Genomic DNA, 17,971 nt, shown 5'->3' on the forward strand with positions numbered 1-17,971 from the left:
ACTTCAAATAATTAAACTCGTATTTCTAGCACCATAATGAGTGATAACACTGACTATGTTAACAGACTAAAACCTGTGTGATTGGTCGATTCGTAAAAACTTATGGGGTTTTGACGAGGTTCCTAAAGTCAATAGAAATTCTACCAATGAATTTCTAGTGGGTTGTTACACTTTAGATCACATGAAGAGAATGATATGACTTTGTATATAAGTCTATGCTACTTTAGTATTTTGAACATGATAATTATCTAATGAAGTTGAGATGTTTAATTATTTTGACATATTTTTCACCTTAACCTTTTATTTTCGCTGCGATTATTGTATACTACTAGTTGCATACTAGGAGGCATTGCATATTAACTATCATGAACGGGGGTATGTAACTTTGTGTTACATGTTTCGACGCTCTAAGTCTCTGTTCCATCCCAAACGGGAATTGGGAGAGTTACACCTGAACTATATTATAACACCGCGTACTAATTTAGGCATAATCACTCAGCCATGTGTAGAAGTGCAACCAAACATAAGCCATTCGGTTTGGCTTCAACTAGGTTTCTAATGGAATCAGCTGGCTTCTTTGGTTAAGTTCTTTGGAGCCAAAACGACCAACACTCCAGCTGAACTAGGGGGCTAATGTGAAATGTTAAAAGATAAAAGTGCCATTGAGAAAAGAATGAAATTGGCGTGGACTATGGGCTGAAATTGGTATAATGCATAAAGTGATGTATCAAGGAGCTGATTGTGATGCTTTGGGCATTAACATGTCTTTGCCTCTAATGAAATGTATTGGATCAAGAATAACCTTCTAATTTAGTCTAAGAATGATGAAAAGCAATAATAAAAATAATAAAGTCCAAATAAAAAAGGTGAGAAATGATTAAAAAGAAAATTAAGCTTAAAACATAGTTTTAGAGATCACTAATAATGTAAAAGTTGATTAATGCTCTCAGCCCAAGTTCAAAACTTAATTTGAGTTCAAGGAAATCCTTAGGGCGTGGGGTACAATATGGGCTTGAGGAAACCAATGGTATGGTGTATGTGAGCTTCAAATAGAAATGTGAAAATACAAGACAAGACCTTGGGCCTTGTTGGGCTTAAAAAGCCATGAGTGGGAGTTGCATGGCTTATGGGCTTTGGGTGTGAGTTGATGGGGTTTGAAAGGCTTGCCTTATAATAAATGGGCCATAGGTCAAAGCTAACACCAAGTTAGGCCCAAATGACCTTATGCCTTCCTCACACTTAGGCCAAATCTTTCTAAGACTATCCCACAAAACTCTTTTAAGGCTTGGTTCAAGGCTTTTTAAATCTTAGCCCATTACATTCTAAAGGTTTAAGGGCCTTAAGTGTAGCACTAATGGCTTGCTTACTAAACCACCCATTCCTTAAGCTTGACCGCTAATGACACTAAGTGTCATAGTTTAATGGGTAAAACAAGTCTAACTAACTCCCTTAATAAAAATAAAAATAAATCTTATGCTAAACAAATATAACGCCAAAAAATATAATATAGTATTATAAGCTTATTCTACGAGAGATTAAGGGTTAATCCTCATAGGTAATTAGGCGGGGTGTTACAAAAAGTTTTAGGGTTTCTTACTTCCACATGGCCAAAATGACGCCTAATGTAGGATAGAGGTCAGAAGAAGAGATTGAAACAAAATAATAAGAAATAGAGAAGAAAAGAAACCAGAAGAGAAGAGAAGAGAGGAATAAGAAGAAAGTAAAGAGGGGCTGGAAGGAGGCGGCTGTGGCGCTCAACTCTGCATTCAAAAACAACTACTTTTCCAATATTCCTTACAAGTCTTTAAGTAGTAGGGCAATACAAACCTAAATGAAATAAATAACACTTTAATAAAATAACAAAAATAGAAGATGTCTTTAAATAGTAGGGTAATACAAACCCAAAATAAAATAGACAAGACATTAATAAAATAAATAAATCATAATAGGAGATGTCCTCATTAACTCTCCCGGGATGGAAAAGCTCGACTCTATCAAGTTGACGAGTCACCCTAAGGATGCAATCAATCACCCAACCATAAGCTAAGTGGTTGAGCACGCTTCTTATGATGGCCATAAACACGTGTTAGTGGAGGCCTGAGTCTGGTGTCCCTACCCACTTCTCTAAAACAGGTGGCTGGTGACCCGGGCAAAGGAAGATTCTGCTGGCTGCGATAAAGCTCCAATAAATCTGGATCAAGCTGCTGGAGTGTCTCTCTGGGAATCCATGTACAGTCAGAATCTGGTCGATCGACCCAACGAACAAGGAAACATTGAACCTCTCCATCATTGGTCAACACAATCTGTTCATCTAGAATAGTATCAATTTTATCTTTGTGTGCTATGATAGATGGTAATGGATTTGGAGTGCCTAAAGGTTCAGGATCAGGGTTCATAGATGGAGGTAGAAAAGGATCACTGTAAGGATTGAAATGGCCTTTGTAAGCAACTAAGTCCTCGACATTGAAAGTAGAGTGGTAACCAAAATGTGATGGAAGATCAATAATGTATGCATTTGGACCAACACGCTTTAAAATTTTAAAAGGACCAGCACTACGTGCCTGCAATTTGGAAGCGGATCCAGGTGGACGCTGTTCTGGTCTAATTCGAATCATAACATAATCCCCAACTTTAAATTCAACATGTCGTTTATGCAAATCAGCTCGCAGTTTATATGATGCATTACTGGCCTCAAGTTGTTTATTGATCTCAATATGCAAGTCATGAAGATGTTGAACAAATACCTCAGCTGACATAGACACATGAGGATGAGGAGACATGGGAATAAGGTCTAAAGGCTTCCTAGGTCCATGAACAATTTCAAAGGGACTCATACCTATAGACTGATTCACCAAACTGTTATATGCAATCTGAACTGTAGGGAGGATCAAATCCCAATTCCTAAGATTTTCCTGGACCAGACATCTTAATAAGTTACCAAGACTATGGTTAACAACTTCAGTTTGACCATATGTCTGGGGGTGGTAAGTAGTGGAGAATTTCAATTTAGTGCCAACCATATGCCATAGGGTTCTCCAAAAATGACTTGTGAAACGAACATCCCTATCTAAAACAATAGTCTTAGGAAGACCATACAACTTGACAATCTCGTTAAAGTACAACCTATCGACCTTAGACGCATCTGAAGTTTTGCTACAAGGGATAAAGTGAGCCAATTTTGAGAAACAGTCCACTACAACAAAAATAGAATCATACTTCTTCAGAGTGCATGAAAGTCCCAACATAAAATCCATACTAATGTCTTGCCAAGGACAACTAGGGAAAGGAAGGGGTGTGTAGAGACCAATATTCTGTCGCTTTTGTTTGGCTAATTAACAAGTGTTATAGGTGCTAACTATCTTAGCCACATCTTTCTTCAAGTTGGGCCAATAGAATTGACGTTCAATCTCTTCTATGGTCTTATCACATCCAAAATGTCCAGCCAAGCCTCCAGCATGAACTTCCCAAACTATAAAATCCCTAACTGAAGTCTGAGGGATGCACAACTTATTGGTTTTAAAAAGATAACCAGCCTCCAGACGGAAACCATCAGTGGTATCTAACTGCCCGCTTTGCAAAAAGAGAAAAGTATCCTCAAAATCAAGACAAGATTCATACTCTTCCTTAAGTCTTTCAAAACCTATGACCTTGACGTTCATGATAGACAAAAGGGAGATGCAGCGGCTCAAGGCATCAGCTGCTTGGTTCTCAACACCCTTCCTATGCTTTAAAGCAAAAGAATAAGCTTGCAAATATTCAACCCAACGGCCATGCCTAGAATTCAATCTTTTCTGGGAATTAAGGTAGCGGAGGGCCTCATGGTTTGAATAAAGAACTAACTCTTGAGGTAACAAATAATGGCGCCAATAGCGCAAAGCTTGCACAACTATGTATAGTTCCTTATCATAGGTAGAGTACCATTGTTTGGTATCATTTAACTTCTCACTGAAATAAGCAACAGGGTGGCGTTCCCGGCTAAGAACTCCACCTATTCCTACCCCTGAGGCATCACACTCGACCTCAAAAACTTTGGAGAAGTCAGGAAGTCGCATGACAGGAGCTTCTGTCATTCGCTTCTTGACTAACTTAAAAGCCTTAGCCGCTTCCGATGTCCATTGAAATTCTCCCCTCTTCATGCACTCCGTGATAGGAGCCATGATTGTGCTAAACCACTTAATAAAACGACAATAAAAGGTAGCCAGACCATGAAAACTCCTGAAGTCATATATAGTCTTGGGCTCAGGCCAACCAACAATGGCCTAAATCATTGTGGGGTCAGCAGATACTCCAGTAAAAGACATAATGAATCCTAGGAAGACAACCCGATCGGTGAAGAAAGAGCATTTCTTCACATTAGCATACAGATTTGTTTCACGAAGAGTGGAACAAACCTGTGTGAGATGATCTAGATGTTGTTGTTTAGTCCTACTATAAACGAGAATGTCATCAAAGTAGACGACGAGGAACTTAGCCATGAAAGGCCAAAGAGCTTGTGTCATCACTCTCATAAAAGTACTTGGGGCATTGGTTAGTCCAAAAGGCATGACCAACCACTCATAAAGGTCATCCTTCGTCTTGAAGGCAGTTTTACACTCATCACCCTGGCCAATCCTAATTTGGTGATACCCACTCTTTAAGTCAATCTTAGAAAATATTATGGCACCAACCATCATATCCAACATATCATCAAGCCTAGGGATGGGAAATCGATATTTCACTATGATCCTATTAATGGCACAATATCAATGCACATCCTCCAAGAACCATCTTTCTTAGGAGTCAAAAGGGGAGGAACTGCACAAGGACTTAAACTCTCACGAATAAAGCCTTTGTGAAGAAGTTCACCCACTTGTCTATGGAGCTCAGCATGCTCAGTGGGATTCATCCTATAATGAGGCAAGTTTGGAAGGGACGCTCCTTCGACAAGATCTATGGCATGTTTAAAACCTCGTAGAGGGGGTAAGTGGTCAGGGAGGTCTTCAGGGAAGACATCCCGAAACTCCTGAAAAAATGACTGGGCCTCATCAGGGGCCACTATTGGAGACTCCAACGGAACCTCCATAACAACCATAACAAACACAACAGAAGCACCCCGAGTGCACGCTCAAACTCCGTAGAGTTAATGATATTTAGCCCTTTTCATTCCACAATTTTCTTTATTTGCTGTGAACCAACATGTTTTGGAGGTAAAGGGTTAAGATGAATCTTCTTTCCATTAAACACAAAGGAACATGAATTGGATCGACCATGGATGGTCACATCTAAGTCGAATAACCAAGGCCTGCCAAGAGTGACATGATCGACAACCATAGGAATGACGTCACACCATATACGATCCTTATATTCTAAGAACTGGATAGGCACCAAACAACGCTCTTTCATAGCTATGGAAGAAGTATCAACCCAAGAGACACTCTACGGCTGAGGGTGAGGCACTGGTTGCAATCCAAGACGGGACACAGTAGCCACAGAAACCGCATTAATGCAACTCCCACTATCCACAATGATTTTACAACCCTTATCATTGATTTTGATATAAGTATGAAAGATAGCATGACGACGCCAATCATCAGCACATTTTGGTTGGGTAAGGGTACAACGTACAACACATAATCGGGGTGTGTCAGGAGCAAGGGGTACAGAACTTAAATCCACAGGAAAGGTTCGGATACAACCTAAGAAGGTATCCTCATCATCACCTAAATCACCAAACTCCTCAAGCTTAGGCTCATAGACTTGATCTTCTAACGGTTCATCAACTATACCCTCATGTTCCTCAATGACTAGGGTTCGACTAGGACAATTGGAAGAAATATGGCCAAAACCCTTACATTCGAAGCACTGCAAGCGGGAGGAAGTCCTGGGAATCTCAGGACCTTTACCCTTATTTTCCCATGCGGGGGAAACATTAGATGGTGGAGGCCCTAAGAGAGACTTAGGGGAAAGGGTGGGCGTTGGGAAGATGGAAGGGCGGTTGTCACCACACCTTCCATAGGAGTCCTCATAACCGACTCATAGTCTCGGACTAAAGAGAAAGAGTGGTCAAGTGTAGCGACACCCCGAAGGACAAGCTCACGCCTAAGATCATCTTTTAGGCCTTGTCTAAACCTACTCAAAGTCATGGCCTCATCCTCAACAATATGACATCTCATTGGAATTCATCAAATTGAGTGACATACTCAGTCACTGGCCGATTGCCCTGTGTAAGGGCATTCCATTGGTCTAGCAAATTACCCCTGTAAGATTGGGGCAAGTATTTCTCTTGAAGACGATGTTTAATTTCTTCCCAACTCCCAACAGGAGGCGCATGACGCCTCTCAAGGAGATCCTCTACACTTTCCCAAAAGAGTTGGGCAGTGCCAGTTAGTTTCAGGCTAGCAAATTGAACTCTTCAATCTTTAGGGACTCTATACCAGGTAAAGAAATGATCCATATCCCTAATCCATTGAGTAAAAACTCGAGGATCTAGGCAACCATCAAAAGTAGGGGCCTCTAGCTTAATGTTTTTGAATAAGCGCTCTTCATGGAGAGTAGGGAACTGAGTACCATGACGATAATGGCCTTGTTCTCGCTAATGATCATAATCCCTACCCCCACGATCATGTCTGACATGTTGTCGATTACCTCATCGACGACGATAGTGTCTATTATGGGACACTTCAGAGTTGTCAGATGAATGAGGGGGTTCCTCAAAATTGTTCAACCTAGCAGCTAGGTCCCTGTTCTCCTCACGAGTAGCAGCCATCTCAGTTTGGACAGCCACTAATTGAGTTTGTACATGTTGCTGATTATTGGCTAGTTGAGCTAATTGTCGCGTGAGGGCATCAAATTGTACATGGTAAAGGTACTGGAACTAGAGGTGACAAGACGACCACTACACAACTGCATGCAATGCAACACCCACTAAATGAAGTGCAATGGAGAGATCAATGAACAATAAATGCAAGCAATGAAAAATATCAACCTGAGCAATTTTTTTTTTTTTTTGGGATTACATAAATCCAAATACAGCAAGCAACTAATGCTGATATTTAAAAAGACAAAGCAAAGACCAAATACTAATCAAGAAAATCCAATCACATAGGATTTTTTTTTTTTGGACTATTAAAATGAGAGAATGGGAATACAAAATCTAAGGATTGGATAAATTGGGTCGCAACAAAAGTGGAGTAAAATTAATCATGGAGGCTAAATTAGCAACATGAATCCAATCAAGTGGGTCTGAAAAATTACTACGGTAACACAGCAGCACATAGAAAAATAATTGATACAATTTTAGAATAAACCAATAGTATAAAACCAAATAGAAATAGGAAAAAAAGGACTCCCTTTAATCGTTGAGAAGAGACGCTTCTGATGGAGCACCCACAGTGTTTTTTTATTTTTATTTTGTGTTTCAGGCGCTGGGTATTTCAGCAGTTCTCAAGGTCTAAAATCACAACAAGATCACTGAGTATTTCGGTAGAGTATTTCGGCGCTTGGTTTCAGAGGAAGCAACGAGCAGGGGCTGTATCGGGCTGGCGTGGATGGTAGCGCAACATAGATGAAGAGGCCGAAAGACTTACCGGCAGTGTGCTCAGTGACGGCAGCACTCACAGAACAGAGACTGAGAGACTTACGGTGAAGAGCGGCAGTGAGACCGAGATGGATGAGGTGAGACAGAGGGACCGAGACAGGGTGCGGCTGTTTCTGGTGATTTTCGGCAGTCTCACTTGGTGGTTTTCGGCAAGGTCTGAGAGAAGGTGAATGGGTTTTCTTTTGGCTTGGATCGAAGGGAACTCAGGTGGTAATGCAAATTAATCTATTGTTTGAGAAAACAATAGAACCGGCTCTTGATACCAATATGATGTAGGATAGAGGTGAGAAGAAGAGATAGAAATAGAATAATAAGAAATAGAGAAGAAAAGGAACCAGAAGAGAAGAGAAGAGAAGAGAGGAAGAAGAAGAAAGTAAAAAGGGGCTGGAAGGAGGCGGCTGTGGCGCTCAACTCTGCATTCAAAAACAACTACTGTTCCAATATTCCTTACAAGTCTTTAAGTAGTAGGGCAATACAAATCCTAAATGAAATAAATAACACATTAATAAAATAACAAAAATAGAAGATGTCTTTAAATAGTAGGGTAATACAAACCCTAAATAAAATAGACAATACATTAATAAAATAAATAAATCATAATAGGAGATGTCCTCATCAACGCCATAGAGAGGGAGGGGGCTGGGCTCTTGTTTTCAACTTATGGGCTCATACACGAGCTAGGCCTGAAATTTGCATACACTCATACTAAAAGAATCCACTTAAGCAACGTATATGGGCTCTATTTCACCAAAGAAAAACACATACATTTTCAGACTTGAGCTTCACAGCTATGAGATGGCCGTCCGTGTACCCGTGACTCATGAGGACGTGCTGTGGAGATTCAATGGAATAGACAAAAAAATGGCTTATGTCCAATACAGACTTACAAGTCTAGCGAAATAATGCTGAAAAGTTTGTTGAGTCTCGTTTTTTCAGGTTGGTCATTAATTTGTATGGTGAATTTCCTAAGGATCAGTTACCACACCAGTCAAGCTCGACCTATCCAATAGGCCAGTCAGATCTCTTACTCATTGATCTGATTCTAAAATAGCGGTATATATTAAAGGGAATCCCGTAAAGGTTGAAAGATTTGGAAGAAAAATCATATATGATAGTTCCTATGGTTTAGGTTATCGAACCTCTTTCCTTTGCCAAAGATTACCTTAGAGGTCCGTATGTTTTTTTTTTAATCACCAATTCCCTCATTTTGTATAAATCTGGTCTATTTCTCTTATTGAAGGCCATGCAAGCTAACAACATATTAAAGTAATGATAGACAGACAACACTCAAAACTATATTTTAAATGGGAGTATTTTTATAAAATGATGATCAGAGTTTTATAATTACAAGGATGCTCTTCAATTAAAACATGGTTGTCGTAAAAGGGACGTTGTAAAAGAGTACTTGTGTTTTTATCATTTTCCAACAATTAACTATCTCCCTAGAAAAAATATATCCAAAGAAAAGAAAAACTTATAAATAGTTTAAAAAGATGAGAAAACTAAGGATCGTTCCCTATGTCCTAATATTTGGTGTCTCAATTCCCAAATTTATTTAGGGACGTTGCTAAGGAGTACGGAGGTAAGTGCAATGGGGAATAATATATCATTTATCCTGTCTTATTTTTTAATTTCAAACTGGTGTGGGTATATAGTGTGTTATATGGCATGATTTGATTTGGAAAATAAATTATAAAGTTTAAATTTTACAAATTATCAGTATTATCATTTGAGTGATATGAATAGTGTGTTATATATACGCCGGCTTGCAAATAGAAGAACTTTTGTGTAATTTGCTGGTAGTTGTTTTTGTTTATAATATTGAAATCTCTAGCTGTAAGCTTAAGAATCATTGCTAGTAGCTACATCTATGTCAGTGTTCTTATTTATTTTTTGCATACGTGACATCCACAATACTAATAATATATGTAACACATGGGTCCAGTCAAGCCACTTTACAAAATTTTTGGGTCTATAGTTATGAAAAATCATTTGGGATTACAAGTAAATTTTTTTTATAAGAGAGTTTGGGCCTAAGATATTTTTGGCGGAATATAATTTTTCAATAGGTTTGATAATTAGGTTTAAAATCTTTTAATGGACCAAGTGGATGTTCATCCGGAAAATTTATGGGACAAGTGTATTTTTTTTTTAGATTGAGTCGAGGCCCAAAACTTAAGATAAAAGCCCATGCAATAATCCCATACATGATCCAAGACGTGGGCCAAGTATATTTTCCTTTTAGGCTTAAGAGCCCAAGCCTATGGAAGCGAGTCCAGACTCTGTCGCACGGTTTATGTCCATTTTTCCATTTTCATGCAGTCCCTCCATCCTTTTTCTCTATGTTTTTATCTCTTTACTATATATATCTTATATATATATATATATATATATATGCTAGCATCCTCAACACTAGAATTAGTGCGCTCGTCCTCCTCTTCTCAGAATATCAAACTAAGACCTCCACTCTAGCTGCCTCACCACTTTCAAGTAGCCACAACCCAGCCACTACAACTCCACGCACGGAAGCTCCAGCTCTCCCTCACCCCGTTGTCGCTGGCCATTGCCCAGCCCTTGTGCAAGTCCTCCTCTGTTTTTACAACCCAAAAACTGAGCAAATGGTTGCTCCTCCAAGCACGACAAATAGCCACTGCAGACCCTTCCTAGCATCCCCACCAACAGCGTAGGCCACCTCTTTGGGCCAATCCGAGAGCATCCCATTGCACGCCACTGTATGCAAGGTGTCAGTAGCGCGTAATACTGTAGGTCTTCATGTGAGCGCAACCCAGTCCGCTCAATTGTACTCCTCACCACTGCAGCGCAGTAGAATGCCACTGCTACCACAGCGCAGTAGAATGCCACTGCTACCACCTTGAGTCGCTGCAACCGTCCTCCACCAAGAGCTCCGTTTCTCTCTCACGCATCTCTCACTCTCCGTTCTCTCTTTCTCGCTTATCACTCTCTCTCTTTCAGTGCACCGCCATAGTAACCACTGCACCCAACTCCATCGTAGCTCCACTCTTCGCGATGAACCTCCATTGCGTACGTAGCCTCTATTTTCGTTCAAAGAATTTGTTTTTTTATGTGACTAATTGCATGCTTCTAAGCCATATTTTACACTAATATCGTTAATTACTTTTTTACCCTTTGAATTGCTGCAAGTTGTGTTAATGTGTTTTAAAATTTTTAATGTGTTAATAAACTTTGTTTTAATTATGATTACTGAAATCATTTAAGTAATTTCACATATTATTAAGTAAAGATTATTTTAAGAGTAAACGATAATGGTGTGATGTTATTTTTACACTTTAGATATGATTTAGTCTATTAAAAGATAGTTATGGTTTATTTTAAAATATTTTGGGATAATTATATTATCTAGTATTAAAATTTATAGTTTGTTTTCAATAGTAAATAAGTTAGGTTTTAATATTTAGTTGGAGAAATTAAGTGAATATTGATGAATTTGGGAAGTAATGGTATTTTTAGGATTAAGAGAATTTTATACATTTAGGAAAAATAGGTTATTTTAGTATTTCAGGTTTAAAAATCGAAATACTTGTTGAATTGAAATTTAAGGGAGTTACATGACAATTTTATAGGTGACGATTGATTTTCGTTCATTATTACTGTGGAGAATTTCGATTAAGCTAAGAAGTCCAGATAAGCGGGGTTCCTATACTAGACTTTGCATAAAAATAGATAAAATGGGCTGAGGTTGATTTTTGGAAAAATATGCATGTTTTGTTATGAAAAGAAATTTGAAACGACCTTAATTATTTGTTCTGCATGACTCATGAAACTCTCTATAAGAATAAAGTACTTTTTATCAAGACTGGTGTATACATAAGCAAAGTTTTGGCATTCTGTTTCTAAACTATGCAAAAGAGAGCGAATATGAAAAATTGTGCATAAATCATATTTTTATAATCTGATTATGTAACACCCTGGCCCTTTGGATCTTTTTTCTTCCCTATTTTTTTTTTTCACGCAGCCACGACGTCGTTTGAGGTGAGCTTCATCTTTCCGCACGCATTTTATCCTTCCGACGGTTTTTCACTTTTAGTTTTTGCACTCCCGAAGTTTGCTTCACCCCGGTTTCCAAAACCTCCTCGTCTCTAATGTATTTTTATCCATGCTCCATGCACACGCACGTCTCCCTCATTTCTCTAGGGTTTTCGTATCGCCCTTTTTATATAAATTTATGCACTTATAATCTCATGCACAAAGAGACTGCCAAAACATAGTTGCTACCCTTTTCAGCCTTCTCCCCGACGCTGCCTCCCAACACCCACTAGCTCAGCCGCACACGGTTATTTCACGGAGTCATCTCTACATCCTCGCATGATCGTCCACCACCCCATGCACCGTCGAAGGGTAGCCATTGCCCAAGCCACGCAAACATAAACCCCTGCACCAAGAACAGTCGTAGCCTCCATCCTTGTACGTTCGCAGCAAGCTCCTTTGCACCACCACCTCCATCTCACGGAAACCGCCTACCCAAGTCCTAGGTGCTACTCCGTAGCCTTTCCCCCACCATGCTTCACCTACCCCCTGTTTTATACCCTAACCGAAGCTTCTCCCACCGCCGTTGACCACCATGGAATTAGCCCAGGCACACAGCTCAACGCATGCACAAGGACCTCTGTTTTGGTCAAGTCGAAACAGAGCACCCACTCTCTCAAACATTTTCCCCCTCTGTAACACCCCGTATTTTTTTTTTAGTGTATTTTTTTTATTGGAAGGATTATTTGTTATTAATTTAAAATTTGATTATCTTGTTTTAAATTTTCAAATTTTAGCGAGTTTATATTTTTATGATTTTTAATTTGTGAAAATTAAGTTTGACATGTTTCTTTAATATTAATTATTGTTATGCATTTAATTTTCTTTTCAGATTAAATTAATTTCTTGTTGGATTTAATTATTTATTTTATTTTCAATCACTACGTTTGAATTATTTTATTTCACTTGCTATTTTAAAATCGTTTCCGTTTGATTTTTTTTGTGACCCAAGATGTGAGGATGGGATCCCATTTATTTCCCTCATTTTTTTTTCTTTTTCCCTTTTCCCTCTTTTTTTTTCTTTTTTTTTTTTTTCTTTTTCTCCTCTCCTCTCCCGCGCGCCACACGTCTCTCCCTCTCTTCTCTCCGTCCGTGCGTCGTCTCCCAGCCCGCCGCCGTGCGCTGGCGCTGACCGACACCGCCCCTCCCTCTCACCTCCCCTTTGACCGGCGACCACCTCCCTGTAATTTTAGCCCTCCTCGCGCCGCCGTTAGCCCCCACGCACCACACCAAGCCGCGGCACTCTTTGCGCCGCCTTCGCACCACCTCCGACCACCATCTTCTCACCACATCATCATCGACCTTCTAGCAACCTAATGCACCCATCCTTGGCTCTGATCTGTCACTGGTGAAGCCCATCTATCTCCATCTCCGATTTGAGCATTTTGGCCTTAAACCGCCGCCCACGCCGCCACCCACGGCCAACCACCACCACCACTAGCTTCACCGACATCCCTAAGCCCTACCCTATCAATCTCGGGTCTTCGTTTACACCCGTTCAAAAGTGGGTTTCTGAGACCCACGGCCACAGTGCTTTTCGCACTGTTTTGTTGCTACGTTGCCGCTTCCAGCACCTCCGTGATCTTTCAAAAATTATATTATAGCATTGTAAGTATTTTTCCCAAAGAACTTTTGAGATTTAAATGTATTTCTGCACTAATTCATATTTACTGTGAATTTCTTGGTTGTGCCGGACTGAGTCCGAGGAGTAAGGGGGTCGGTTGGATTTGATGGAGTTGTTTGTGTGAGATTGGTTTATGCTATGAAATTTGTTGGCTATTTCGGGTTTGAATATTGGTGTTTTAAGTTTGACGATGGTCATGGTGAATATTGGAGATTTTTAGGAAGTGATGATATATTTTGGGATTACGAGGGTTTTAAGTTTTGAGATATTAAAATAGGTTATCTTAGAAGTTTAGGATTTAATATCGAAATCCATGATTGATTGAAAACTTACGAAAATTATGTGATTATTTTTATAGGTGACGATTTATAGTCGACTCGACCTTTTTGAGGAAAATTTCTGAAAAGCTAAGTTGTCCAGGTAAGCGGGGTTCATATACTAGTTTTGCATAAAATAAATAAAAGGAGGTTGACTTTGAGAATAAATGTGTTTATTTTCTTTTTGAAAGAGATGATCTGAAAACAATCTCAGATGTTTATTCTGCATATGCATAAATTCTATATAAGAGAAAGTGTTTTTCTGTCATGACTGGTGTAGACATGTACTAGTTTTGTGCACTTTATTTCTGAATTATGTAAAAGAGCGAATATGAAAATTTAGAAGTTTTGTTATGAACAAATGAGAATATTTTGTTTATGTTTATCTCGAACATGTGAAATGATCTGAAACTTTTCAGTATTTTGTTTTGAAATGATGTGTCATCTGAGAACCTTGGTATGAAGTTCTGATTCTGTATATGATTGTAATCGGATTTTCGATGAAATCTGTTCTGTTTCTGTTAAGGCCCAGCCACGGGTATAATGGTGGTTTATAACCCTACCACGGGGGTGAAACATGAAAAATGGCCCAGCCACAGGTATAATGGTGGTTTATAACCCTACCACAGGGGTTAAACATGGTATTGTCCCGATGTGATGCTAAGAGATGATTTAATTATAATGTTTCAGTTTGGAAATGCCAAAGGATTTTCTTTTCGGTAATAAGTTTGTTTTTCTGAAAATTTCGCTCTAATGCTTTTGTACAAAGTTTTGTTTCTGCATTCTGAAAGTAAATATTTTGTTATGCTTATCAAATGTTATAAATGCTCATGTTTACAAGCTAGTATATGCTCTCTGCTTATTGAGTTGTTGATAACTCACCCCTTATCTCCACAATATTTTTCAGATATTATGATGGTTCAGCTGAGGATCAAGGTTATGAGGCATTAGGTGAGATGTTTTAAGCGTAGTGGTTCAAGCATAGGAAGTTTTTTATGAGTATTGTCGTATTTTATTAAGAAATTTTATGGTGTTGTAATGACATGGCATTTTGGAAAATTGGTTATATTGAAGAAATTAGATTGAATCGAATTTTCTAAATGATATTGGGAATTTGGAGTCTTTTTTTTTTATATTGTTGGAATGTGAGTTTAAGTGCTAGGAAGTAACTCTCCGACCCGTGCGGGACCGAGGCGTTACACCCTCTGTGTTCGATTCCTCTCAATTTCCCTCCCCTCATCTCTCTGCTGTCGCTGCCCCTACACGCTAGATGACTGTAGGTCGCCGTCGTTGCTCAACCACCACGCTGTCACCCATCACCGAACTAGCGCAACAACCCATCACCAAGAGCATGGTTCCGTTAAACACAGCTTCCATGCTAGCCGCACGGTCACTTGCCGTTCATGTGCCGTAACCCTGCAGTGAACCCGCAAGTGGAGCCACCGCAGATCACAGGCAAGACTCCATGGTCGAACTGCAGCCCCCACGTTGCATGCTCCGTAACTCCCTCTCCCTCTTTCTCTTGGATTCTATCTCTCTCTCTCACTGTCAGTGCACTTCAGCCAAGCCATACACCATAGATCTAGTTCAGCCGTCGCTTCTGTCGTCCCTGGCCACCCTTCTCAGTGAATATGGACTGATCCGTTTGATTCTGGAAGTTATAATCGCATAGCTCTTTCTTTGTTGTGACCATGCATGCTTTACCCAAAGAGCCCTTGTATATGTTTTTTATTTCCTTAAACACCCTTGTCATCAGATGGTCCAAAAGGCATATTTTTTTATATTAAACTTGATTTCATAGAAAATATCTAAAGACTTTAATTATATTATCGGGTATTAATTTTATGGTTTAATTTTGGTAGAAAATTGTAAGTGTTTAAAATTATTATTATTATTCCGATATTTTTCATAACATGTGCATATGTTGTAAATTTCATATAAAATTGACATTTATAAATGTAATATGCAAAAATGGTGAAAATGTCATATGTTATGTAAGTAAGCACTCAATATTTCATATAACATGATAATTTATGCTCAAAATGATAATTGAAGAAAAAATGAAGCATTTATCAATAATTCATAAGAAATTTATCAAGGTGTAAGTTAGAGGCCAACTTACAAACTTCCGGAGAAATTCGAAATTAGCGTCGTAGCTGCGTAAATCGTGTGTATACTAAGTTAGGATTAATACTCTTATAGATTGGTTCAAAATCAAAAGCTTCAAAAAGATATTTACAAAAATGCCCCTAGACTTTCAAAAATTTTCATTTAGGCCCTAAATTTTTACTAATTGCAAACGAACTCCAAATTTAACCAAATTTCATGGACTTCATATTTTTCATTCTTAAACCATTTATGCCCTTATATTTCCAAGATTCAAATTGGAACTTTTCCAATTAGTCCCAACCCGTGGCATGCATCCTAGTTGATACCTATGTGTATTGTCAACTATTGATTCCTATGAATGTATGCATGTGAGATTTTATTTAATTATTAATGATCACTAACATCTTTAGGGACATTATGAAGTCTAATCCTTGAGTAAACAAGTTCATCCCAACACTTAGTCAAAGCTAAGAAATCCTTAATCACCAATATGCTTAAAACCGATTCATGCTTTATGATCAAAACAAGATAGATTTAAAACCTATCATGACATGCTTCTAATCACAAATTTAACCTTCCATAATCATATTAGGATATTGATAGATCATATGAAATCATGCTTAGGACATGCCATAACTAAACTTCTAATTAAAAACATTCAATCATTTAAACCTTCTTTTAATTGACCAGGTTTTGCATTAAGCATCATAAACTTCCCAAAACTCAACCAAATGTCATACCAACAGTTGGAAACAAAGCTTTACATGCTAGCTAAGATCAAAAGGAAGAGAACTTACAAATTATGTGGCCTTCCAAGCTCTCTAGACTGCCTTACACAAGAACACTCAAGAACTCACCAAAACTCATTCAGTTTGCACTCTTTTGATCTCTAAGAGGGGGAAATGCTCTCAAGGCTCAAGATGATGCTTAGAGCTGTGGTGTGGGTGAAATGAGAAGGGAAGGGAAGTATTTATAGGTGGCCAAGGGGTGAAGAACGTTGGCTTGGGTGCTTGGTGATTGGGTGAAGTGGGAGGTGCTTAAATCTGGAAACTTTCCAGATTTGCTTGCATGAGCTTAGGTCACTTGTGCATAATGGAATAGTGCCCTAAACCACCATCATTTCCTCACCATAGTAGCTGCAAGGGTCCTATAGATAACTCCAGGTTGTTGGGCATCATTTGGATGGCAGAAGATCCCTCAAACCACTCTTAAAAACAGGTGGATGAAGGTGGTTTTGTGGTGGCAGAAAATCAGTTCGATTTCAGATCTTTTTGGACAGCAAAAATGAGTCAAAATCCTTCATGATGGCATGGGACTTCTTGGTGATTGGGTGGAGAAGGAGGTGGCGTGTGGTGGTGGTGCAAACCATAGCAGGAGGCTGGTTCAAACGCAATCCAATTGGTTCATACACAAACTAGACCAAGGTGCACCCGGTTTGGTTCTTTGAGTTGGTTGATGCAACCAATTTTGTCCAAGGCTCAAACTGAGTTTTGGAGGGTCTCATAAGGTGTTTAAGAACCATATTACCCTTGAGGATAAACCACAAAAATGTTGGACCGAAGGGCAAAACAGTCCAAGCATTACAAAGGGCAATGCACAAAACCAATTGAAGCATGATTTGGGCTTGTTATGTCATTTTTTCTTAATGACATGTGGAATGGTTTAGCTAGGGTATTAACATGTTCTAATCATGGTTTAAGGGAGTATTAATTCAAAAAAATTTGAATTAAAAAGTTTAAGAAAAGATTAAGCATGATTAAGCTTCAAAGCATAGCTTAAAGTGCACTAACCTCAAGTATGATGGTTAATGGCCTTAGCAAATTTTCAAAACTTAATTTGGGTACTTTGAGTGTGATTTGGGCTTAATAAAACCAATGGTATGGTGCATTGGGCCTTTGGTTTTTGAATGGTAAAATGAGTCCAAAATGGCTATGGGCCATATGAGCTTGAAAAGGGCCAAGGGTCCAATCTACACCAAAAGCCTCATGCCTTCCTATACTTGGACCAAGACTAACCTTCATTTCCTAAGGCATGGTTCAAGTTTTTTTTTTTTTTTTTTTTCTTGGGCTAGGCCCATGAATGTACTTGGGTCCTAAAAAGTCTCACCAAAATTACTAATGGGCTTGCCTCTCTAATCCTTGGCTCATTAACACTAAGTATCAATATTAATGCTAATCCCACTATCAACCTTAATGAAAGTGATTAAACCATAATTAAAAGCCTAATTTAGAGTACTTAAGGGTTAATCAAAAGTTAATTATGCGTGGTGTTACATTAGAG

This window comes from Juglans regia, chromosome 12 (assembly GCF_001411555.2).
Source record: "Juglans regia cultivar Chandler chromosome 12, Walnut 2.0, whole genome shotgun sequence".
NCBI lineage: Eukaryota > Viridiplantae > Streptophyta > Magnoliopsida > Fagales > Juglandaceae > Juglans > Juglans regia.